Here is a 26766-nt window from a genome sequence, read left to right on the forward strand (position 1 = left end):
GCTGTGCCAAAGGGGGCTTTCCAGAGGCCAACAGAGGAGATTGTGGACAACAGACAGGCACCTGAAGGATGAGGGGAGCGTGCCAAGCTCCATCGACAGCGCAGAGGGAGTCTAAGGATGACATCATGATTCTGTGAAAAGCACAGGAACCAGAAGATATGGTGGTGATGACAGCAGTTTCCTATGAACATCACCTAATGCTGTGCCACTGCACTGTGCATACGATGACACTCTGAAGACTGCTGGGATCATAACAGCAGTAAGATAACTGAACCCAGCACCCTTTCCACAGAGGGGTTTTTCTGCAGAGCGTGGACAATGGAGGAGTCATAAGTATCCCCCTCGCAGGACGAAGGCCTGAAGTGAGGTGATGGGGGTTGGTAGAGGCCATAAAACTAGAGTGCTGAAGAGGTCTGCAGCTTTGGAGATAGCCAAGACCCATGTTGACAAACAACAAAACCAACTGGTATGTTTAAATGTTTATTCTACATACATTTGGACTCTGGTCCTATGGACAATGATGGAAACAACTGGAAGAGACATTTATGACGCCCTGCAGAACTTAAAACACTCTGCAGAGAGACATGTGATTTGCACGCCCGGAGGAAGCACCACCAAGCTGGGATGTTTTTGAAAATGTTACTTTCTTATTTTAACTATTGAATTAATAATTCATTTGTTTGCTCGTAGGATGCAGTTTGCCATTGGATGAGATCAATGAGGAATGGGATAACTGCTAATACATTTGTTAAACTGTGTACTTTTACAGTAATTTAGGGTGATTTGACATATGCTGAGTATAAAAATGTTTGCATTGAAACTGTCAGACATGAGGTGATCATAACTGGGAACTTTTCTAGCATAAAGGTCAAAAGGGGGGAATGTTAGGTTTTGTATTGTTGATTGTCATTTATGCTTAGAAATATTTACTTATGTATGCTTAGAGTTTTATAATTAGTTGTAGATTGGTAGAGGTTTGATCCTTGATAGTCTGCAAACTTTGTGTGCATTAGAGAGCACTTTGGGAGCACAAGAGAGGTCGTACCTTGTCTTATTGTTTTACGGTAGGATTAACGTAGCTACGTCTGTTCTAGTCTAAGTGCTTTTTGTTTAGATGAACTGCTGGACTTCCTCACCGTGTTATCTAGGGTGAACCATCTAGGGTGAGGGGGAGACTACCCTCTTCCTGACCAAGGATGTTCGCTTTTGTGCTTTCATGTTATATGACCCTTTGATCAGCAGTACCCCACACACACACACACACACACACACACACACACACACACACACACACACGGTACTCTTTGTTTGTATGTAGACGTCATATGTTAATGACCCTATGCATATTCATGTAACCACAATAAAAGGAGTGCTATGGGGAACCTGGCTGAGAGTCTGACGGAGGTCAAGTGGTGGAACGACACTTGGCTCCAGGCAGGTCTGCCTCATGCATGAGTAACATGAAGAACTTTGCCTACTTCGGGTCTTGCTTGCTGTGTAATTATATTGTCCTCAATGTTCCAGCGAATAGGTTCAAGCTACAAACCTATCAGAGATCATCCAGACGGTGGAGTCGCTATGTAGTAAATGGTTGCAGTGTTCAGGAGGGGAGGAATGAGAAGAGTTAGCTCGCCAAGTAGGGGTATGCGCGTCTGTATTTCCCTGGTTATGGGGGGCACTACATCTACTGATCATTGACTTTCTCGTCACCGCTGTCCAACTCCGTCCGCCGCAGCAGCTGCCCACTGTGCGTACTGCGCCGCCTGAGCCCTGCTGTTGTGCTGTTTCCCCGCTGCTTCGTGAGCCAGAAGCACTCAGGGTCGGAACGGTGAGGCTCACCACGACACACCATCCGCTCGTGCTTCCGCGTCTTCACCACAGTCTAGCCGCAGGGTGCGGCGCACGGAGATGACGGAAGCCATAGACTTTGGTGAGGAAGAGCGGCAGCAGGTGTTACGGGCTTATCGGGAGGAAGAGCTCCATTGGAAGCCCTGGCTTCCAATGGAGTGTGGTTCAATTTCTTACTCTTAAACCCCCCAAATTACTATCCAAAATATACAGAATGCTTTCTAAAACAGATGAATCAATATCACTTCCTATTGCAAAATGGGAAGCGGATTTATCAGTTAACTTAGACCTAAACTTCTGGTCTCAGATTTGCTTAAAAACCTTTCATCTAATTAGAAATCCCAGTCTTCAATTAATTCAATACAAAATATTACATAGAGTGCACTATACAGGTCATCGGATGTTCAAGATGGGCTTTACGTCTACCAACAACTGCTCACACTGCCAAACCAATTCACCGGACAATTATATCCACGCTCTTTGGTTCTGTCCACCAGTTCAGAAGTTTTGGCGCGAGATATGTGAAGACTTATCGAAGTGTCTGAAATGTAACATTCCAACTTCCCCCTTAGTGTGTTTGTTGGGCAGCTTAGATAATGTCACTTCAGAAAAGAATATCGCCCATATGGTTTTCACTGCCCTATGCATAGCCAAGAAAACAGTCCTCATGAACTGGAAAAATAAAAATAATCTCAATTCTAACCAATATAGAAATTATCTATTAGATTACATTAGTCTTGATACAGCCTCTGCCACCACATCAGATCAATTGCTCTGGGCTCCTTTGATCAGCTCCATCACCTAGTGGGGGTGGGGGGTCATAGTTTGGTCCCGCCTTCACTGTTGTGATTGGTGTGGGGGTAGGGACAGGCTTAGGGCGTCGGGGGGTTCCCCGGAGGCATCTTCCTTGGGGGGCTCAACCCGGGGTAGCGGTCATGTCCGGTTAGGGGCTCTGTTGGCTCTCCGGTGACTGTTTCCTCGCGGCTGCGTGCAGCGGGGCTAGGGGAGGGTCTGTGCTGACGGACGTGGGTTACTGACCTGGTAGCCTGGCTGCCCCTGGGTGGGTCCGGGATGGGCGTGAGGTTCTGGGGGCGCTCCGTCTCTGGGCTGGGACCCGGACCGGGCCTCGGGGGCTTGGGTCCTGGTTGGTGTGTTGCCGGGGTTGTGGGCGGGTGGGTGCATGGGGGCCCAGCCCTGGAGCAGGGTGCCGCCGGTGCGTCGAGCCACCTGGGGGGCTCTTCAACTGGTGGGGGAGATTGTCACATCTTGCAGGAGCTTTCCTCTCCTCAGGAGCTGCCTCTGCAGGAGGGGGAGATACAGGAGAGGTGGAGGAAGATCTCAGCCTGTGTGTTTATTGTCTTATGTAGTCTGGAAGATGAGTGGATGGTGGGGTGGGTGCAGTTTTCTCTGTGGTGGGGTTGGGTGGACTGTCCCGGGCTCTGTGGGGCCGGGCGGCGCTGCTGCACTGGGCCCGGTCTGGATGGGCCTGGGCCCCCTTTCCCTGGCGGGTCGCGGAGTATGGGGGTGCCTACTGGGGTCAGCGGGGGAGCTGGCCCCAGGGAGGGGTCACTTGCCCCTCCCTTCCTTCCCTCCCCATCTCCAGCTGCCTCCCTCTTCCCGCTCCACCACAACCACCCACACATGCAGGGCCTTGGAGTAGGGGTATGTCACCAGGGTGCAGAGGAGGCTACCCCCCCCTCTGTCCCCTTCTGGCTGCCTCTGCCTCAATTTTATCCCACAACTTAGACATTCACATTACTCACACTCTCATTACACATACATATAGGATCTTGGGGGTGGGCACGATACACGGAGTCCAAAGTACCATCAGGGTGTACACCCCACCCCTGGCATCGTTGCCCACCTCTCAATTTTAAATACACGTAGACATTGAGGGCTAGCAGGAGGGACCATGCGCTTACCTGCTGCTCTCTGGCAGGTAGCTCCAAGCCCTCCTGGGTTTTAAATGCACCTTAGAACACACATGCATCAACATTACAATGAGCGGGTGGAGGGAGGTTCGGAGTCTTCTCTCACCCCCGTTCTCTGCGACCTGCTGGAGCAGGGGGGCTAGGACTAGGAGGAGGAGTTGGCCGTCCGACTGCGGTCTGGAGTGTGGAGCCTTCCTGCTGCTGTGGAGTCGGGGCGGTCTACCTCCCCCCACCGCAGGGAAAAGGGAAACACCACCTGGGTCTGGGTGCAGTTCCCCCCTCCAGGGGCGGGGGCACCTAGACCCGGTTTGTAGAGTACGCTTGGGGAGTGTGATCGTGTGTACAACATCTCTTTATGTCTGTCTCCACGTTGGTTGAGTGTGGAGTAAGTGCATATGAGAGCATGAGGGTGGGAATGGATGTTTGTATCTGTGTGTGCCTGTATGTCTGTGTCTATATGTCAGGTTGGGTGTCAGGCGCCACCTCTCTGGGGACATCTCAGGCCCTCCAAGGTTTGGAGGCCTATCTCCCCCTACCACCACTTCCCCTGCCAGTGGCGGACCCCCTCAGACATCGGTGCGTTGGTGGTTCTTTGTGTCCGGGGATGGGCGTCCAGGTACACACCGGCTCACTCCTTGGCGGCCGCTTATCGGGGCCTGGAGCCTGGGGCTCGCTCGGGCCACTTCGGAGGTGGGGTGCCCCCGGCCTCTCGGCCTGGGTCTCGGTCACTCAGGCGCAGCTGGCTGCCGGCGGAGCTCACGGGCGCGTCACTGCAACTCCCCCTGGCTTCTGCTCCGCGGCTGCTGAGTGAGCCCTCATCTGGGACTCTCCTCAGCTCTTTCCGGGACAGTGGCGCAGCTGCCCCTCTGTTGGTCTTCCTTGGTCTCTTGTGTTCTGGGGGCCTCTGGATGTCTGGAGTTTTGATCTCCTCCACACCTGCTTCACGCCCTGGAGGACGGGGCTGTGGCCCCCCCACACCCTCTAGCAGATTATTACATGGAGGAACCTTTTAAAAAAACAAAAAACAAGCACGTCCATGCTCACAGGTGTACACACGGGTGATCACACCCACAAACTACACCCTTTTTGGCTCCTACCTCAAAGCACACTGTGTTCTGTTGATCTTATGTGCTGCACAATAATGTGTTTAACATTTAGTATTTACTGTCATATTCCCATATATCATTGTGATGTTGTTTATTCTATTACTCTTGTTCTCTTCTGCTTGCTTTCTTTTTTCTTTCTCAGCAGGTGATCCAGGTGATTGATATATGCATTTTTTTTTCTCTGCCCGTTCTGTTGGTTTTTGTCTTTTGCCCTTCTCCCCCGTCCCTCTTCTCAGCTGTTTCTCTTTCCCTCTTTCTTTCTCCCCTTCTTTCCCCCAGTCAAGTCTGTCCCGTATTCAGTAAGTGAAAAATAAAATAAACAATAAAAGGTGAATCAAATGGACCATTACGGCAAGGCTGGGATGGTCAGTTTGGTAAAGTAAATCCGTTGGGCATCCTTCTTTGCCTTTAGACAACAATTCTGATGGCAAAAGAGCCAAACGGGACAGGCCAAAAAAAGAAAAAAGGAAGCCCTGGCTCCTTCCTGACAGGGAGCGCTCACCTGTTGCTTCGCCTTGGACCGGCTGCTCGCCCTCACCTCCCCGCTCAGACTTCACTTCCCCTGCCTCGTCTTTAGCGAGGATGTGGGCAGAAGATGAGATTGCCACCACGTCACCCTCTGCTTTGGTGGCATCAGCGTCCATTGCACCTGCTACCAGAAAGAAGCGGCGCCACACGAACTCCGGTGAGTGACTGTGTTTTTGTGCCTCACGATCTTTCTGTGAAGAAGAGTGAGATGAGCATTGATTTGCCGGGGCCGGAAACTATAGTGGAATTGTGCTCTGAAGCTGACAGAAGTGTGTTTAGTTGTTCAGAGGGATCTACTATGGGTGTCAAGGATCCCGACCTCTATGAGCGGCAGGAAGCAGCTTGTGCCCAGCTAGAGGAGGAGCTCCGGGGAGAGCTGTGGCTCAACCCCGATTATCAGCACCTTTTCCAGGGAACTCGTCTGGCTCTCGGGGGCCCCCTGAGTCGCCAGAGACTCACACCGCCAGCGCCTAGCTCTCCAGCCTCAGGAACGCCATCCAGCACGCAGGAGGCTCCACAGTTGGGCTCACGGGTTCCTACTGGAAGGAAACGACGTCCGCATTCTGACTCTCTGGAAAGGCTTATGTCTATGCACGTCACTCATAATAAAGGTGCCTCTGTACCTGAGTTGTTCAGTCCCCAAGTCATGCCCCCTGTTAATGAACTAGCCATGGTGAGTGTTTCCGAGCCTGTTGTCAAGAACTGTGGCATCCTTCCTCCTGTCCCTTCTGGAATCTCGGTGAGTGTCTGTGGTTCCAGAGTAGCAATTCATGATCTAAAAACACGTCTTAAAACCGATTTTTACTCTTTGGCTTATAACACAGTCTGACCCTGATTTTATTGTTTTAATCTAATGTGCTGATTTTATTGTTTTAAATGTGGTTTTTTTGGGTTTTCTTGGGTTGTTTTTTTTTTTTTTATATATATATATTTTACTTATATTATTATTACTATTTTTCTCATTTTTTTAACATGCTCAATGTATCATGTTTGGCATGTCAAGTGTACAGCACTTTGTGTTCAGCTGGTGGCTGATCTGAAAGCGCTATATAAATAAATTGCTTGCTTGCTTGCGGTGCCCAGGGTGAGGTCAGCCAGAGCGAAGCTAAGCTCCACACCCATACTAAGAACCCATGGGGGAGCGCTTGCTGCCTTGCAGGCGCCTGCACCTTCTTATGTTTCCGCTGGAGGGCCCGAGGAGCCCGTCCAGCCTCCTGCCACGTTAGCTGGAGGGCCTGAGGAGCCCGTCCAGCCCTTCGCCTCGCCTGCTGGAGGGCCCGAGGAGCCCGTCTAGTCCCACGCATTGTCTGCTGGAGAGCCTGAGGAGCCAGTCCAGTCCCACGCCTCATCTGCTGGAGGGCCCGAGCAGCCCATCTGGCCTCCTGCCTCGTCGGGGCCCGCCAAGCCACACTCATGACTGTCCCGTCACCGGCCACTTTCTGGGCCGTCAGCTGGGCATCATTGCCGTCCTGGACGGCCTCCTGAACTGCACCGCCGCTGCCTTCTGCACGGCCGGCCTCCTAATAGGAGATGGCGCGGCCTGTTGAGTTGCCTACCTCGTGGCCGGCCCCCTGAACCATTGACCTATGGACTGTTGTGCCCTCGACCTCCAGGGCGACCCCCTGATCCGCCTGACTTTGGACTCTTGTGCCATCGGCCTCCAGGTCGGCCACCTGAACTACTTCGCCATGAACTCCTTTTCTGCCCAGATCATGGTCGCCCTCCTGAAACAGGGTCTCGGACTCTTATGCAATTGTGTTTGGACTGAGTGCTTCGGATTCTTTGTTTTTTGTGGTTTTGTTTCAGTTCACTTTAGGGGGTTGACCAGGAAACCAGAGGTGGAGATAAACCGGAATCAGAATCAGAGATTCTGATTTATCTCAGAATCTAGTAGAGAGATCAATCAGTATAAAAATCAGAATCTCTGAATTTGAAAAGGGCCAAAGCTTTGATTCGAACCCGGGCGGCTTCTCTCAGCCAGCTTATCCCAGTGAGCTAAACCGGCGCCTTTGTATATGTGAAATTTTCTTTAAACGAACTATTAAAATACTACATAGAATGTAGTTAATCTTAATCAAGTACAAAACTATTTGTTATTTTGTCGTTGCTTCATCCGTGATGGATCTACTGTCAGTTTTAATAATTGCCATTAGTTAAGTTTAATATTTTCAAAGGTGCAATTTCCTTTTTGTGATAGCTTCTGTGTTATAGCAACTCTAAAGAGCCAAAGTAAAAGTAAATTAAAGTATCCAGCCGTCCTCATCCTACTTTTGTGTGGATGGGAGCATGGTTCTGCAATCTCTGCGGATATGTAAATAGAAAATTGTCTATGCCACAATGCAGTGTCACTGGATGACGGAAGTGCAGAGTGAGAATGTACGGTTCTTGTGAGGCTTAAAATGCGAAAGCACAGATGCTTTGTCATCAAAGCCAAACTGTCTGTTTAGCTGGGCTATTATTTTTTTGTTCTTAATCACTGTCTACTGCTGCTAAAGATTTGCAATATCTTTAACCACCTTTTGCTTTGAGAGGTGTTTTTTATTTTTGTCTTTTTACTTTATCAACTCCAATTTGAAACTTAATGTAATTTAATATTTTTAATATGTCTTTACAGAATGCTTCAACCAAACTAACACATTTTATTATAGGTGGGTTTGACACAGTCAAAAGGCCTGTAGCAGTTGGTGTGGTTATGCTGATAACTTATTTACTAGCTGTTACTGGCAGTTTGGTCAATATCATCTTCATTGTTTCTGACAAGCAGTTACATAAACCAATGTATCTTCTGATTTGCAATCTTGCCGTTGTTGACATACTGTATACCTCTAGTGCCACTCCAACAATGATCGCGGTTCTACTTGCTGGTGTTAATACCATATCATATGTGGAGTGTATAATTCAAATGTGTGTTTTCCAGCTGGGATCAACAATGGAGATGTTTTCTTTAACAATTATGGCATTTGATCGATTAATAGCTATAATTTATCCTCTTCGGTACCATAGTTATTTAACAAATACACGTATAATGGTACTTACATACATTCTGTGGATTGTTGCCTCTAGTTTTTCGGCTTCTTTACCTGCAACAGTTGTCCCTCTCCCTCACTGCACCTTAAGGCTTAGGTACGCTTTCTGTGACGCTGCGTCTGTATTACGAACCACTTGTGTTGACCCAGAGAAATATTTCAATCAAGGTGCCAGTAGGTTATTTTTTCTGTTATTTTTCACATTCATTTTCATTTGTCTTTCATACTGTGGGATCTTGTTTTTTGTGAAATTATCATCAAATAATGACAGAATGAAAATGGGAAGCACTCTTGTGAGTCACCTGATTTGTGTAATATGTTTATACTGTCCCATTTTTATCTTTGCTATTTTGACCAGGTTTGGTGTGGTATTAACTCTTGAAGAACGCCAAGGTTTATCAATTGGCACCATCCTCGGTCCATCTCTTGTAAATCCTTTTGTGTATTGTCTTAGGACAAAGGAAATTAAAAATAAGATTTTTAAGATACTTAGAAAGGCTAACACAGCTCGTTAGAGTCTTGTGAACTGTGAGTACACTAACTTTTAAAATGGGCAGAAATGTTGGAATATTCATATGCATTTTTTAAACTTTGTCCTGGTCAGATTTGTGAACTTTTGAGTCCTATTACACTTACAGTCATATTTAAAAAGTAGATTGAAGATGATTTTCTTCCACAAAAAAATTTTGAAACACAAAATGTTCCAATTCACTGTGGCACATTTGAGTTTTGGATTAAATGCACTGACAGCTCAAAGAGCTTACGATTCAAGTAGTTAACAGGCAATTTCTCTCATTTATTCTTTATCATGATTATTTGTTGTTGTTTGTGAGCGACACTGTTTGACACTAACAATTTATGAAGTAATTACTGTGTTATTTTGAAACAAAATAATGTTTGTCATTAAATTCTGGAATGCCTGAGAAGAAAAGGTTAAAATGTTTTGTTTTTTTTGTTGTTTTTTTTATAAGTGGGTGAATGACAACATTCTTAAAATAGTAGGGAATTGACCAGATAACAAGCAAGCAAGCAATTTATTTATATAGCACTTTCAGATCAGCCCCCAGCTGAACACAAAGTGTTGCTCACTTGACATGCCAGAAATGATACATTGAACATGTTAAAAAATAAGATCTAAAAAAATAATATAATTTTTTTTTTTTTAAAAAATAAAAAAAAATAAGATGATTATTAAAATGACATTTAAAATAATAAAATTAGCACAAATAGCAAAAACAATAATAAAATAGTATAAAAATGATGAAGAGAATAACATTTAAAACAATAAAAGCAGGGTCAGACTGTGTCATAGGCCAAGGAATAAAAATGGGTTTTAAGACTTGTTTTAAAAGTGGACAGTGAAGGGGCCTCTCTAATGTGACAGATTGTTCCACAGATTAGGAGCAGCAATAGAGAAAGCCCTGTCCCCTCTGAGCTTTCTCTTGGACCTGGGTACCTCCAGGAGCAACTCGTCAGCTGACCTGAGAGACCTGGGGGGTGAGTAAGGATGCAGAAGCTCAGAGAGGTAAGTTGGGGCAAGACCGTTTAAACATTTAAAAACAAACATGAGAATTTTAAAATTAACTCGAAGATATACAGGCAGCCAATGGAGTGAAGCTGGGATGGGAGTTCTGGTTAAAAGTCGTGCAGCAGCATTTTGGACCAGCTGCAGACGAGAGAGAAGATGCTGACTAACTCCAAAATACAGTGCATTACAGTAATCTAAACGAGACGAAATAAAAGCATGGATTACCGTTTCAATCTGCGGCCTGGATAAAATCGGTCTTATCTTTGCCAAGCGCCTTAAATGATAAAAACTGGACTTGACAGTAGCCCTAATTTGACTGTCTAATTTAAAATCACTGTCCATCTTAAAACCCAGGTTTGTAACAGATTTAAAATACTCTGCCAGGGGTCCCAAATCAATAGCGGAGTGTTCACAAGGTCCACTAGGACCAAACAGAATCACCTCAGTTTTGCTTGAATTACATCTTAGAAAGTTTAGGGACATCCAAGATTTAATGTCTTCTAGACATGCTAGAAGTGGCTTGATAGAGAAGGCCTTTTTCTGCTTCAGAGGCAGATAAATCTGACAGTTTCTTCCCTCCCCATCCTCAGCTGCCTCCCTATTCCCGCTCTACCGCACCCACCCACACACGCAGGGCTTGGGGTGCAGGGGAGGCACTCCCCCTCTGTCCCCTTCTGGCCGCCTGTGCCTCAATTTTATTCTGCAATCTAGACATCCACATTACTCACACTCTCACATAACACATACATACATATAGGGCCTTGGGGGTGGGCACGTTTTACAGCATCCAGAGGATGGTCGGTGTATTCCAACCCACCTCTGGCGCTGGTGCCCTACCCTCAATTTTAAATGCATATAGACACTAAGGGTTTTGGCAAGGAGCCTTGATGCTCTCTGAGAGGAAGCAAGTACCATGCTCTCCTGAGTTTTAAATGCACTTTAGAACAGCACACAGCAACACTACATATGAGAGGGCGTAGGGAGGTTTGAGGTCTTCACTCACCCCGGTTCTGTTAGCCGTCAGGGCTGGGGGGCTGGGAGAAGGTGCTGGCCGTCAGATAGGCAAGGCAAGGCAAGTTTATTTGTATAGCACAATTCAACAACAAGGTAATTCAAAGTGCTTTACAGAGACATTAGAAACAAAAACAAATAAAAAGCATGATTTAAAATTGATTAAGACAAGCAAACAAACTAATTAACAAACAAACAAACAAAACAGTATATAAAATCAAAACAGATAAAATCAGAACAGTAGATAAAATCAGTAGTTAAAATGTAAGTTTTGAAATTTAAGCTTAAAAGTGTGGATTTGGTGCTTTATTCAAATGCAGCTGAGAATAGGTGAGTCTTCAACCTGGATTTAAATAAACTGAGTGTTTCAGCTGATCTGAGGCTTTCTGGGAGTTTGTTCCAGATATAAGGAGCATAAAAGCTGAATGCAGCTTCTCCGTGTCTGGTTCTGACTCTGGGAACTGTTGAAATCTCCCAATTCTTTGAATCTTTGGGCTGAAGGAAGGACAATACTCGGTGTATTTATGCTCAATCAACAATCATTTATTTCCATACAATTCAACACTTAAGAGCATAAGGACCATCATGATGGGGAGACATGCCTGAAGAGGGTCACAGCAAGTCTCAAAATGGTGACGGGTTGCTCAGCTTTTTATAGTCTCTAGTGGCCCCCATCTAGTCGTAAAAGCCAAAACATCACATTCTTTCTCTGTTACAGCGCCTAAGTTATGACCTCGGCAGTTGTTTCTCTGCTTTCTGTAAGGTGGGGGTATGGAATGTGGTCTGTCTATCTCCCCTGTCTTAGACACAGAGTCTCCTTCTCTTCATGATTCAACAATAGAACATGTCAAGAAAACAGTGTAACACATTCCCAGCAGATCAAGGATACAGAGTGATGCACATTTATCTAATGAACTAATATGTGAATATGTTCTGTTAACTCAAAAGTATAATGAGAACTAAACTACATACAGCTCACACACTCTATATTAAAGGGTATAATATGATCTACAGCAGTATTCTAATTCAACTACTTTGATTACATATATAAGGTAACATATGATAACAGAATAATATCACAATTCCCCCTTTGATCTCTTTTCTTCAAAGAGATCACTTACAACATACACTCCAGCATTGGAAGGTCCAGTTCTTCTTGGTCCTGAGGCCCTCTGTCCCCCTTTAACGGGTGGACCATATGTGGGATGACCTCTGTGTTCACGCAGTTCAGATGCAAGCAAAGTTAGATTTACGACCATAACAGCAGTTACAGATGACACTCCCATCACTCCCCAATTCTCCCACAGCTTTATTTTGGTGCTCCAGTTTTCCACCCCCTTTTTTAATGCCCCCTTATACCTTTCAAATGTACTTAGACTAGAACCTCTGTCTAAGGAGCTTTTAACCTTTATTTTTATTGCTGCAGCTACCAGTGTCTTCCAGTTGGGTGATTCTCAGCTTCTTTCTTCGACCTCCGGGGTTAGACCACCCTTTAGTCATTGCACAGTTCTGGGGATTATTCTGCCCCGATTTCAAACAAAGATCTGTGTGTTTTGGGATCACCGCCGTGTCCCCCTTTTTGCCAAGAGCCTCTTGAACCTCGTTGGTCTGGTGTCCCTGGTTTTCGCCAACCCCTTCATGGTTATTGCTGTGTTTATGGGATCCATCTTCTCAAGGAGCTCAAACGCCATGACACTTGACCCCAGTTGCTGTCTCGGCAGTCCCTACATCTGTCTCTGCTGTGAAGGGTCCTCACATCTCCGTGTCCCCGTCTGGTGTCTGTTCCTTTCTCTGCAAGAGACAGAAAACCAAAACACCTCTCTCCCTAGCCTTGATAATCTAATATTGTTATCCATTATTGTTCTAATGATTCAAATTTGGTTTAAAATATTATGTTCAGGACTCTCTGACCCAGGGACTTATTCTAATCATAATCTATGTGTGTGTAAAAGAAATCACAAATTAATGAACCATTTCTAAGTCTAACACATTATATGCTTAAGTTTTGCCATACCTAAATTATTAAACACACAAATAAAGTCATCAGATGTTCATAAAACCATTGTTTGATGTTCGGACTCAACTTCCCCCTTTTTGACACACTCCCATGTGTCAATTCATTGGAGCTAGACAATTAAAAGAGAAGGTTAGTGACATCATATCTCAGAAAGTATCAGAAATTCTTCTCTCGAGTACCGTTGCTCCAGCCTTGTCATCCCAGAGGATCCTCAATCCCGGAAATTTCCCTTCTCCTCATGTAATGAAGTCTGTCATCCTTCCATGCCCTGGTAACTGGTCCATCCAGAGCTGTAACATTTTGAAATGTACATACAACAAGCCAAACCACACCTTGGTCACACCAACCCTTTTCTGCCCTGAAGATGTCCAACGCCATCTTAGTCTGGACCAGGGTTGTAATAGTTTTGCAATTTTCATTAGTTTTTTTTTTAGCTTCGACTTCAGATTTTCAATTTTATATCAGTTTTAACCAATTGTTTGCTAGTTTAGTTTGGTTTTGATTAGTTTCAGTTATAGTTTTAGTTGTGTCTGCAATAATTAAGTGTAGCAAAATCCCAGTCCCATCATATCAGTCATGCTCTTGTGCTTATCCTTGGGTATTGTGACTATTAACTCTTGCAGCACCGGGTGCTCCTAATTTTGGTTCAAGTGAATTTATAAACTTTGTGAAGGGAATTGACTCCTCTGCACACTGGAATAAACATAATCAACATGATTCACATTTTACTGCGTGTTATTTCACCATCTTATTGATTCAAATGCTCCATCCTTATGTGGTTTGCGACATTATGTTTATCCACTCTGTCTCTAAATGTTTGAAGAATCTTCAAGTTTGGGGTCAAATTTTAAGAATTTGACCATAAGTGAAAGTTATGGTGTCATCACCCCCTTCGGGGCTTACCTTTCCCAGTTTTGATGATATTCCTCCCTATTCTTTGCAAATACCCCCTGTTGGTGGCGAGAAACTGTTGCTGTGGTCAAGTGGGTGCTGTAAAAACAAAAGCTCAGGACAGAACAGTTATCAGTCATGTACTTCATACAAAATTAGCATATATTGAATTCCATATTGATCCTCTGGGTGTAATGGTACATTTTAATTTGAATTTATCCAAACTAAACACAATAGGTTTTTCTTTCTTTACTTTGCTCTTGTTCTTTTTCAGTACCACATCCTATCAAATGTCCCTGTCAATTATATTCTACATTTAATAACTCACTATTTCAAGTGAGAACCTAAATCACGTGGACCAATGTTTGTTATTGCATATCTCTATTCTGAACGTGGCAAGCCATTCATAGGTATTGTTAAAGTTTTTGGCGATTTTCCTCTATACGATTTAATTGACTTTTTTACAGTGGCCTGCTATGGTTAATAGTAACATATTCCAGTCATGAGTGATATCAATAATTTTCTCCACTGTAGCATTTGGCATTCCCAATAATATAACATGATACCTTAATCAAAACACAGCTAATATAGCACAGTTTTCTTAATGCAAACATCAGTAACTCAGACTCAGCAACCAAAGTGTTAAGTCTGCAGTTCATACTTATGTGAAGCTACAGTCTCCTCCTCCAGTCTCTCTTATCCTCCTGCTCCTGCAAAAACAAAACAAAGCGAAGCATCCACCCTTCTCTTGTCCGCTGGGTGAATTGTTTATTGGCATTTACTTATCCGAAAGTGGGTGCAGTCATTGTCTCAGTATCAAGTCAGTCAAAACTTTTAGTCTTCAGTCCATCACAGTCCAGTCACATGCATACCTCCAGACACATTCATACCAGATGTTGCTGCTAATGGAGTCTCCCGCGCGACTTATTCGAGCCTCCATCACCAGCAAGATGACGTCATCATTTTAAAGGAAAACAATTCCTTGTTGTTTTTTGGGCCGGATTGACTCGGTGCAATCCTTTTAGACTCAGAACTTCTCAGTGTTCCCTATAAGTGAATTTCTCCCAAGCCAATTACAATCATGGAGAAGCACACTTTGCAACTGTTTACAGTAATAATATTTTATAGCGCTTTAAATCTCAATCTTTCAGGCCTGGTTTAAAGAGCTGATTGTTAAATCATGAACTCACAAAATATCACCATATCACCACCGGTGGATCACACCTCTCATTTGTTTTTCCTCAGTGCACTGTAACAAAAATGAAAACAGACATAACCAAAAAAATACTACTCAAATAACACAACCTAGGGCCCGTTGCAGACATGTCCAAGCATAAAAATATCCCTCTCTCGCTTACGAGAAAGAACACAAGCCAAAGCTCACTGATAACATCAAGCTAGCGCTAAGCAAAGCCACTAAATCAACCAGAAATTCACAGGAACGTTTTGCTTCCTGCCGGGACAATATTGTGTGGGAATGAGAAACTCAGGTGCCGTAACACCTTTTGTTCCTCCTTGAATTAAATCTCAATCACAGAAAATGCCGTACTCCAACCTAAACTTACACTATTAATTCATCATTTTTCACTCTGTGCCACTGTTCCTCATCAGGGCTGTGTGAGGCACAGCAAAGAATTCAGTCAAGGCCTTGAGCCATAAACAGACATCACGCACAGACATTGTTTTCATAACCAAACCGTTTTAGACCTTATTCCTAAAATCTACATAAATGCTCTCTGGGTGACATATAACACATTCTACGTAATCAATGGTAATCAATGGCTCCTCATAAAAATTATGCATTGGGATGTTTGTGTGCAGCATTTTGCATATCAGCATAAGCAAAGCATTCTTCATTGCACCAGCGTGTATGTGTGTGCGTGCATCACTCTTCATTGCACAAGCGTGTGCATGTGTATGTGTGGATCACTTCTCAGTGAATCAGCATTCCAATGTGTGTGTGTGTGTGTGTGTGTATGTGTGTGTGTGTGTCATTTCTCACTCACTCAACGAGTGCACGTGTTCATGTGTGTATTTCACTTCATTCTGAATCTGTGTGTGTGTAGACGTGTGTGTGTTTGTGTGGGTGTTTGTGTTCATCACTTTCCTGTTCTGGTGTTCTGGGTAAACCACGGCCTGAAGCGTGCCCTGGGGTCCTGCCCTCCTCCTTTTCAGTTTGTTTGCGACCATTGCTGCTGCTGCTGCTCAAAGTTCAGTCCGTCCTGGTTCTGACCCCAATTGGGGCAGTCCTTTCTCCAGTGTCCATGCTCACTGGAGGTGAAACCTGCATCTTCTCCTGTGTTTTTTGTCCATTCTGAGGTGCCTTCTGACCTCAGTTACTCCTCTTGTCTCGGTCACGCCCTTTTTCGCCGCCCGATCATCCGTGTTGGTCCATCACTGTCCTGCACAGTGTGAATGCAAAGTTATCAAGGTCAGCATTCTTTCGCTCGGCCTTACTTTTCATTTGGGCTTGGCGGGCGTCTCGTCACAGCTCTGTCAGCTGACGCAGTTTGGGAATTTCCCCCCGTGTAGTGAAACGGGCTTTAGGTTTAGTGCTCTCCGTCTCTGCTGCATGAGATCGCATTCCTGCAGCACTGTTGACTTTTCAGGTCGTTGTTGTGGGTCCAGCTGTTGCAGCATTTGGTCAGTGTCACGTATGGGGGAGAGCAGGAGTCCAGTCCGCCTCGGCTTTCAGGGCGGCAAAGCAGCCTGTAATTAAACATAAAGAGAAAAAACAAAACAAAACAAAAACAAACGAACAGGAAAATGATGTTGTGTTGGCTGTTCTTCAGAGAGGGGAGAAACAACGGGGCCAAGCCCTGTGTCAGCCTTCTCTCCCCCCTTTTTTTGTTTTTTCTCTCCCGATATAATCAACTCATAACCCACCAAGCTGACAGGACAACACAGGTACATGTTAAAATTCTTAAGATCATGTTTAAAAGCCCAAAGAGAAATTTTCTTTCATTCAGTAATCACTTGTATCAATCAATCAGCAGAAAACATGTCACAATTTGAATCTTTTAACCACTAAATTTGTCGTGTCTTCACTGGTTGGTCAGACCAGTGTCTTTTTCTTTGAAGTTAAATTATTGTCCTGCAACCCAGAGAGTTTATTTGTCAGTAATGTATTTATCCTTTAACAACAGGTGTATGTTAAGTTTCGCTGCTTTAGCCTTGCTGGAAAATCTTCACGTGTTCATGAATGTAAGCTGTTTCTTCATTGCGTGTGTGTGGATTTGTAGGCAGGCAGGTTAATTTTATCTTTTTCTCAAACTAGGCGTTACCTTAAAAGGAGCCTTTCTCTCAGATTTCTCTGCTTGTGTGTGTTTTTGTTTCACCTTTTTGTTGTGATGTTCCGGACGCCTTCCCAACCTCCACAAGTCCGTTGGCCCCAATTTTATGTGTTAAAACTTCTCTCCTTGCTGCTGTGTTTTTCACAGCTGCTGATTCTTACTGAGTGTGGCTCCCATTACTTATAATTTTGCTTCGGCCGCTGTGCTTGTGGGGGCAGTTGGTCCAGGTCCGCAGCTTCCTGTATTAACACACTAAGAGATTTATTTAATTTCATTTTCATCACTGTTAAACAGATAAGCAGGCAACACGCCTACCTTGACAACGTCATAATTCTCCACTACACACCTCTTACTATCTCTCTTTTTTATTTTTATTTTTTTATTTTTATTACACCACAGAGTAATACACCCAATTATGCCCGTCTATCTCTATGTGGCTCCAAATTCCCTCTTTATTTAATTTCACACTCGTCAGGGGACAGGCACACAACAATTTCAAACCACTGAAACGAGGAATTCAACCTTTTTATATTTCTTTACTAATCTAGACTCAACCTTTGTTCGCAAAATGTGTCTTGTTCTAGTCCGGAATAAATGTGAACCCGTGATTACACGGTCGTTCCAGGGTTATTCCGTAGCTAAGCGGGAGTCCTAAGTTCCCAAGTCGCCACCTCGGCACTTAACCTGCCTGCACGTCTACAGACAGGGGGGTTGCCAAACCATGAACAAAATTAGTTTCCACAGGTACACTAGACATCAACCTTTGATCCTAAAATGTGTCTTTGCTCTAATGTCCTCCTATTCAAACACATCAACCGTCACTGTCACTGTGTTCACACTTCACACTCACTGAAAACACACTCAGAGCGCGCCTCACCCACAGCCAGAGCGCGCCTTACACACACAGCGCGTTTCACCATCAGTGAGACACACAGAGAGCGTTCCTCATCAGCGGAAGATTACACAGAAACTTCTGAGCTCAACTGTTAAAATTCTTTTGAAGCACAATCAAAGCCCAAATACCCCTGTCTCTGCGTTTATGACCGCCACAACGGGGCAAAGTCGCATCATAAAAGTGATGCCTACGTCCCCAGAAGTTATACCCGACACCATAAACCAGGTTTTTGCTCTATGTACTTCTTGGCAAGTAAAATTTTACTTTGTTTTATGACCGCAGCCCTTAAAACTCGACTGACGCCACAAACCACCGTCAAACCTCTATTCAATGTACTAAAACTAGCACCAACCACTACTGCACTTCACGGCCGCACCACCGGAACACGGCCGTATCATAAACCAAACCTACGGACGTGTTTCGCTCTCGCGTTGCCAGCGTTTAACCGCACCGTGAGCCAGCATCTGCTTTTCCTTAAATCAACTTCTATTTCATAGCCGGCAAGAGCCAGGACGTAACCGACACCATAAACAAACTTCAAACCTCGACTTCAATGTACTGAACTAATGGCCGCGTCTTCAGAAGAAATTCTAATGTATTATTGCTACAGAAGCCAGTTTTAGACAAAATTAAATGTGGAAGGTAAAGTGGCTGCAACTAGTCCAACGTAGTATGTTATTAGTATCTCGGTAGAAGCAGTTTACTGCAACTAGTCCAACGTAGTATGTTATTAGTATCTCTGTAGAAGCAGTTTATTTAACACACTGGAATTCAGCCTCAACTTATGTTGTTAGTATCTTGCGCCAAAAACCAGACACCGACAAATTTAATGTGAAAATACGTGTAACTCAGTGAACAGATTAATTTGGAAAGCCCAATATGCACATTTGGTATTTATAATACAACAGCCTGTGCTTACCTTTTTATATTTGGACCGGTCCTCTGTTCACCTCGCCTTACGATCTCACCAAAGGCCAAATCTGCACCTCCTCAGCACACCAAAGATCCGGGTCACACTGCACCAAGTTGTTGAAATCTCCCAATTCTTTGAATATTGGGCTGAAGGAAGGACAATACTCGGTGTATTTATGCTCAATCAACAATCATTTATTTCCATACAATTCAACACTTAAGAGCATAAGGACCATCATGATGGGGAGACATGCCTGAAGAGGGTCACAGCAAGTCTCAAAATGGTGACGGGTTGCTCAGCTTTTTATAGTCTCTAGTGGCCCCCATCTAGTCGTAAAAGCCAAAACATCACATTCTTTCTCTGTTACAGCGCCTAAGTTATGACCTCGGCAGTTGTTTCTCTGCTTTCTGTAAGGTGGGGGTATGGAATGTGGTCTGTCTATCTCCCCTGTCTTAGACACAGAGTCTCCTTCTCTTCATGATTCAACAATAGAACATGTCAAGAAAACAGTGTAACACATTCCCAGCAGATCAAGGATACAGAGTGATGCACATTTATCTAATGAACTAATATGTGAATATGTTCTGTTAACTCAAAAGTATAATGAGAACTAAACTACATACAGCTCACACACTCTATATTAAAGGGTATAATATGATCTACAGCAGTATTCTAATTCAACTACTTTGATTACATATATAAGGTAACATATGATAACAGAATAATATCACAGAACTGATAAAAGACCGGATCCAGATGACCTGAGGGATCTGGAAGGTTCATACTGGGTCAGGAGGTCACCGATGTATTTTGGTCCTAAACCATTCAGAGCTTTATAGACCAGCATCAGAACTTTAAAGTCTATCCTCTGACGGACAGGCAGCCAGTGTAAAGACCTCAGAGCTGGACTGATGTGGTCCACTCTTTTGGTCTTAGTGAGGACTCGAGCAGCAGAGTTCTGAATGAGCTGTAGTTGTCTGACTGATTTTTTAGGTAGACCTGTAAAGATGCTGTTACAGTAATCAAGCCTACTAAAGATGAATGCATGGACTAGTTTTTCCAGGTCCTGTTGAGACATCAGATCTTTTATCCTTGAAATATTCTTGAGGTGATAGTAAGCTGACTTTGTTATTGTCTTAATGTGTTTTTCTAAGTTTAGGTCTGCATCCATCACTACACCCAAATTTCTCGCCTGGTTTGTGGTTTTTAGATGTATAGATTGAAGTTCTCTGGTGACCTGTAATCGTTTTTCTTTGGCGCCAAAGACTATTACCTCAGTTTTGTTTTTGTTTAGCTGGAGAAAATTGTGGCACAACCAGTCATTCATTTCCTCAATGCATTTACCAAGAGCCTGTACAGGGCCTCGGTCTCCTGGTGACATTGTGATATAGATAGGGGTCTGGGATGCGGGGCCTCCCTGCTACTGCAGATAAGGAGGTGGTCCGCTTGCCTCCACCCCAGAGAAAAGTGTTACATCTCCTGGGTCTAGGTGCGGCTTGCCCCTCTGAGGGCGGGGGTACCTGGACCTGGGATATAGAGTATGTTTGGGGAGTGCAACTGTCTGTGCAGTGTCTATTTGTGTCTGTCTACACGTTGGGTGAGTGCCGAACCGAGTATTTGGTTGTGCATATGGGATGGGAATGCACGTTTGTGTCCGCGTGCGCCTGTTCGTCTGTGTCTATATGTCAGGTTGGGTCTTAGACTCAACCTCTCTGGGTACATCTCAGGCCCTCCTTAGTATGGAGGCCTATCTCCCCTCACCACACTACCTGCCGGTGGCTGATGCCCTCAGACGTTGGTGTGTTGGTGGTCCTTGTCGTCTGGGGCTGGGCGCTCATGTATGTACCGGCTCACTCCTGGTGGCCGATTGGCGGGGCCTGGCGCCTGTGGCCCGGCTGGGCCCCTTCCGGGGGGTGGAATGCCCTCAGGCCTCTGGGCCTGAAGCTCGGTCCTCTCTGGCATAGCTGGCTGCCGGAAGAGCCCGCGGGCACGCCACTGCAACCCCCTCTGGCCTCTGCTCCGTAGCTGCTGGGTGACCTCTTGTTTGGGGCGCTACTCAGCTCTTCCCAGGAGGGTGGCACGGTTCCCCCCCTTTTGGTGGTCCTCCTCGGGTCCTTGTACTCTGGGGCCTGGATCTCCTCCATACCTGCTTCATACCCTGGTGGACGGGGCTATGGCTCCCCACACTCCCTAGCAGATCGTTACATGGAGAAACCTTTGTAATACAAGCATGCTGATCCACACAGGTGTACACACGGGTGTTCACAGACGCGGACTACACCTTTCTTGGCTGCTGCCTCAAAGCACATTGTGTGCTGTCTATCTTGCGTGCTGCACAATATCGTTTAATACTTAGTATCTACTGTTATCTACTGCTAGCTAGTTTATTGTGATGGTGCTGTTTTTTATTATGTTGCTCTTTTTTTTTTTGTTTCCTTTCTCTTCTGTTTCTTTTTTTTTCTCCATACAGTTATCCAGGTGTTTTGTTTATTTTTCTTTCTTTCTTCCCCCCTTTCTCACCGTCTCTTCTCCCCTTTGGTTTTCTTTCTCTCCCTCTCTTTCTTTCATTCTTTCTCCCTGTCCTATCCCCCAGTCATGTCTGTACCGTTTGTAGCAACCGAAAATAAAATAAATACATAATTATAATAAAGGTCAATCAAATGGACCAATATGGCAAGGCCATGATGATCCACTTGGTAAAATAAATCCGCTTGGCATCTTTCTTGGACTTAAGACAAACAATTCTGATGGCTAAAGATCCAAACGGGGGACACACACAAAAAAAAAAGATAAATCTGACAGTCGTCAGCATAGCAGTGGAAGGATATTCCATGCCTTCAGAGGATGGTTCCCAGGGGCTGTAAATATAATGAAAAATTCTTCAGTTGATCTGTTAGCTCTGTATGCGAACTGGAGCGGGTCGAGGTTGGGTGGCAAGCAGGACATGATGTGACATCGGACCAGTTTCTCGAAGCACTTCATTATAACAGGTGTTAGAGCAACTGGTCGGTAGTTGTTGAGGCTGCTAATGTTAGTACACTTTGGCAGTGGGACAATTGTGGCTGACTTTAGGCACAGTGGGATGCAGGACTGGGACAGTTAAGTGTTGAAGATCTTAGTGAAGACCCCAGCCAGCTGGTCTGCACACTCTTTAAGGACCCTTGCGGTTATCCCATCTGGTCCGGCGGCCTTCCTGGGGTTCACTGCCCTCAGTGTGTGCCTCACCTCATATTCCTGCACTATGAGGCTTGGGCTGCTGCTGCTGTCCAATGTTTTTGCTGCTGCTGCCTCTGGTCCCTTCACCTCAAAGTGTGCGAAGACGTGGTTCAGCTCCTCCGCAAGCGCCGCGTTACCCTCAGTCAACGTGGTATTGCAAGGTCTGTAGTTGGTTAAGTGCTGAACTTCCTGCCATACCTGTTGTTGCTGAAGTGGTCTTCGATCCTTCTCTTGTACGCTGCCTTGGCTTCTCTGATGCCTCTTTTCAACTCAGATCTGGCTGCACTGTAATGCATACCATCACCGGATCTAAAAGGGGTGTCACATTGCTTCAGCTAGGGTCAGTTTTAGCCTTGGGCTTCCTGGTTTTTAATGGTGCCACAGAGTCCAGAATTGTAAGGCAAGAATATTGAAACCAGGAGCTGAGGTCCTCTGTGTCCAAGGGAGTACGATCGGCGGGGATAGACTGCTGGCTAAAAGAAGCAGAGAACTGGGCAGCAGTGGAAGGGTTAATAATCCGACAGCGGCGAACAGGAGCGCTGGTTTGAACTGTAGTGCGTGAAAACACAGCATCAAAAAATACAGCCATATGGTCAGAGAAAGCAGTGTCGGTCACTTCCACGTTAGACACAGGTAGACTGTGTGACAAGACCAGGTCTAGTGTGTGTCCGTGTTCATGTGTGGGACCAGGTATGGACTGGACCAGATTAAAAGAGTCAATGAGACTTACAAACTCCTTCACCAGAAGTTTATCAGGGCAGCAGACATGGATATTAAAATCTCCCACAATAAGAACATGATCGTAGTTGGGCATAATCCCAGCTAGAAATTCTGAAAAGTCATTTATGAAATTCTTATTGTATTTAGGGGGGCGATAAATAACAGCAAAGAGCACAGAGTTAGAGCGATTAACTTCAAAACACGTGAGCTCAAAGCTGGAAAACGAGGGCTGTAAAAAACACTGTTTACATTTAAAATCCTTTTTAAAAACAACCGCCGTACTTCCTCCTCTGCCTGATGTCCTTGGTGTGTTAAAATAGGAACAACCCGCTGGTAAAAGTTCAGATAAAATACTGGACTCACCAGTGTTAAGCCAAGTCTCCGTGACACACATGAAGTCTAGTTTCCAGGAGGCGAATAACTCATTCGGAATAAAAGATTTGTTCACCAGCGATCTGGCGTTTACCAGCCCAATCCTGACAGGAGCCGGGGATGAGGTATGAGCCTCAGCAGCATAGGGAGCCCGACACAGTGGACTCAGATTGCGGAGGTTCGCCCGGCGTACGTTAAGCTGAGGAGGACAGGGGTCACGGAGGAGCAGTGCGTCATCTTGGCAGACCACGGGGATGAGGCAGGAATCCACAGGGTCCAGGAAACGTCAGTGCACAAAAACTCCAGGAAATAATCTATGTATTCCTTTGACCGTAGTGGGATGATGCGCCAAAGAGATCTTGAGTTTAACCAGCTCACCACTGCGCCTACCCCGACGTGTTCGCCAGGGGAGGTAGCATGACAGCATTGCATAGGCAAGTCAGGATATGTGACAGCAGCGGACACTAGGAATTCTGTCCTCCATTAGAAAATGAAGCTGTATTTTGTCCAGAACTTCGGAGGTTCAGAAGCGATTAGCAATCGTACACCAATAACGATCCGATTTCTTGAGTGACACATGACAGGAGCAATATAAAAACAAACAAAAACTGACAGCGACAGACAAGCAGCCAGGTACACCGGCGCCATCTTGTATCGTTAGTATCAGTAGTAACAGTGCGAGAATTATTATAGTGAGCACACATGGACTGAAGGAAATTTTTAAACAAAGATAAAGATAAAATGTGAAGAGAAATGGGATCTTTTTATTGATTCAACTACTTTGACCAGCTCAGATAAAAATGTTTCTTAAATAACAAGCTCAGCTGGGGTAGGAACAGATAGCAAAATGAAAGTTGCCAAAAGGAGAAATATGAATTTTCTTTAAAAAAAAAAAAATTGTATAAAAGAAAAGTACAAATATTTTTCATCTTCGAATGTGGCAAATTTTACTTATGGGCAGTCACCATTTAAGGTTGCACAGTTTGCATATAAACAACTGAACATTGTCTGGTGATACCTTTTTCTGTAATTTCAATAGCTTACAATAGATAGCTCATGCAGAATCAGGACATCTCAATCCGCTCTTCATCATTGCATAAGCCATCTATTTTTTCATGCTTTCTAAAGTTTATACAACAAACACAAAAAAGAAGCTTTTATTTTCAATGACATCATTGCTATCAATAAATAGGACTTTGTGCTTCTTACTCAAACATGGCTCGATGACACGGGCAACACAAAGCTGATTGCAACATCACCTACTAACTATAGTTTTGAACTTTGCACCCATACAAACAGGAGAGTGTTAACGTCTGCAGAATGAACAGACCAAGTGTAGAGGTGGGGAACCCAAAAAGAGACTATTGGATACAGGATAATCTTAACAACAGGCAAGCCATTTATTTGGCTGATCCCAATACCAAAAACTCAACATGGAATGGAAAAAGAAACTAAACCTTTCAAATTGCCAGAACTAAACTAAGCAAAAACATTGGAGACACAGAGAGTTAGGAAACACTGGGGAGAATACACTGACAATCTGACAGAGGACAAAGTGAGACTGTCACAATAATTACACAGGGGGGGTGATTAAGGAAGTGAAGGCAGCTGGGAAACACAGCAGGGACAAATTAGACGTAATGAGACAGGGGAAGCAAAACTGAACATAAAGCACGAGGGACTATCAAGATAGAACAAGAAAAACACAGGAAACTAAAACAAGGAGTAAAACACACAAACTTAGAGAAGAGAAAACAGTAACTAAATACAAAGAGAAGACTGACATGGGAGACAAAAATAACAAAACACAAGAGGCTGGGCAACACTGAAAATACAAAACTTTGAGATAACTAAAAACTAAATGGTAGAGTAAACATACTAAGAATACACAAGCGCAATACAAACATTCAACAAATCAAGAATCAGCACAGAATATACAAAACCACTAAAAAGCCCCCAAATTCTAAAACATTAGGTAAAATGACCGACTCGTATGACAATGTGGTGGTGGGATTGCTACGATATAAAAAAAAAACATAATTGCAAGTCTTTGCTTTTTGACAGCTATTTTACTGTTGCATTTTAAAGTTTAGTAATTAATTCTATATATCCTCCTGTATTAGTATTCACTATATATCATCCTCTTAGACTGAGACATGGCTTCCTCTAAGAATTAGTTGTTACTTGTTATTTTTTATTATTAGTTTTGGAACTACCCTAATCAAAATGAAAGATGTTATAAAAACAAATGAAGTTGTAAGATAAGTTGTAATTTCTGATTTATAATAATTATGGGGGATCAGAGCAATATAGCTGCTGAGGTATGGTCTGAAAATTATTAGTTCATTGTTTCACATGTGGTAAATGGCAGATATAGAACCACCAACTTTACAAATAGTAGACAACCTGCTGTACCTCCTGTGCTATAGAAACTCCTTAAGAGCCAAAGTAAAAGTAAATAAAAGCATCCAGCCATCGTCATCCCACCTTTGAGGGGATGGCAGTATGTTTCTGCAATCTCTAGGGATATGTAAATAGAAGATCGTCGATCCCTACATGCGGTGTCACTGGATGTCATTAGATGCCGAGTGAAAATGTACTGTTCTTGTGAAGCTTAAAATGTGAAAGCACACGTGTTTTGTTGTTAACCCCAAACTATCTGTGTTTAGCTGTGTTATTATTTTTGTTCTTAACCACTGTCTATTGCTGCTAAAGATTTGAAATATCTCTAACCACCTATTGTTAGAGTTTTTTTTGTTTTTCCTTTTTGTCTTATTACGTTATCAACTGAAATTTGAAACTTATTGTAATTTAATTCAATTCAATTCAATTTTATTTATATAGCGCCAAATCACAACAAAAGTCGCCTCAAGACGCTTCATAGGTACAGAGAAAAACCCAACAATCATATGACCCCCTATGAGCAAGCACTTTGGCGACAGTGGGAAGGAAAAACTCCCTTTTAACAGGAAGAAACCTCCGGCAGAACCAGGCTCAGGGAGGGGCGGCCATCTGCTGCGACCGGTTGAGGTGAGAGAAGGAAGACAGGATAAAAGACATGCTGTGGAAGAGAGACAGAGGTTAATAACAGATATGATTCAATGCAGAGAGGTCTGTTAATTTTTCCATTCCAGTCACCTTTCTCACTCACTATGTATTAAAGTGTACTTTATTTCCCCACGGGGACCAATAAAGTACACTTTAATACATAGTGAGTGAGAAAGGTGACTGGAAAGGAAAAACTCAATGCATCATGGGAATCCCCCAGCAGCCTACGTCTATTGCAGCATAACTAAGGGAGGATTCAGGGTCACCTGCTCCAGCCCTAACTATATGCTTTAGCAAAAAGGAAAGTTTTAAGCTTAATCTTAAAAGTAGAGATAGTGTCTGTCTCCCGAATCCAAACTGGAAGCTGGTTCCACAGAAGAGGGGCCTGAAAACTGAAGGCTCTCCCTCCCATTCTACTTTTAA

General features: G+C 44.2%; 2 long non-coding RNA genes across 2 annotated transcripts in view; one reads left to right on the plus strand and one right to left on the minus strand.

Annotated features, from left to right (window-relative positions):
* The window catches only part of LOC146654426 (uncharacterized), a 419743-nt gene extending 400447 nt beyond the window's left edge, over positions 1-19296 (minus strand). Inside the window, exons 1-2 of the long non-coding RNA XR_014907151.1 lie at positions 18891-19296; positions 14921-17646 (exon numbers count right to left, since the gene is read on the minus strand). This is a non-coding gene — a long non-coding RNA (uncharacterized LOC146654426). The remainder of the gene's footprint in view (positions 1-14920; positions 17647-18890) is intronic.
* Positions 1-26766, plus strand: part of LOC146654429 (uncharacterized) — a 283469-nt gene that overhangs the window by 226622 nt on the left and 30081 nt on the right. The window lies entirely within an intron of this gene.

This window comes from Rhamphochromis longiceps, linkage group LG14 (genome assembly GCF_057381845.1).
Source record: "Rhamphochromis longiceps isolate RC_006_pf linkage group LG14, R_longiceps_female_GT1.1, whole genome shotgun sequence".
Classification (NCBI taxonomy): domain Eukaryota; kingdom Metazoa; phylum Chordata; class Actinopteri; order Cichliformes; family Cichlidae; genus Rhamphochromis; species Rhamphochromis longiceps.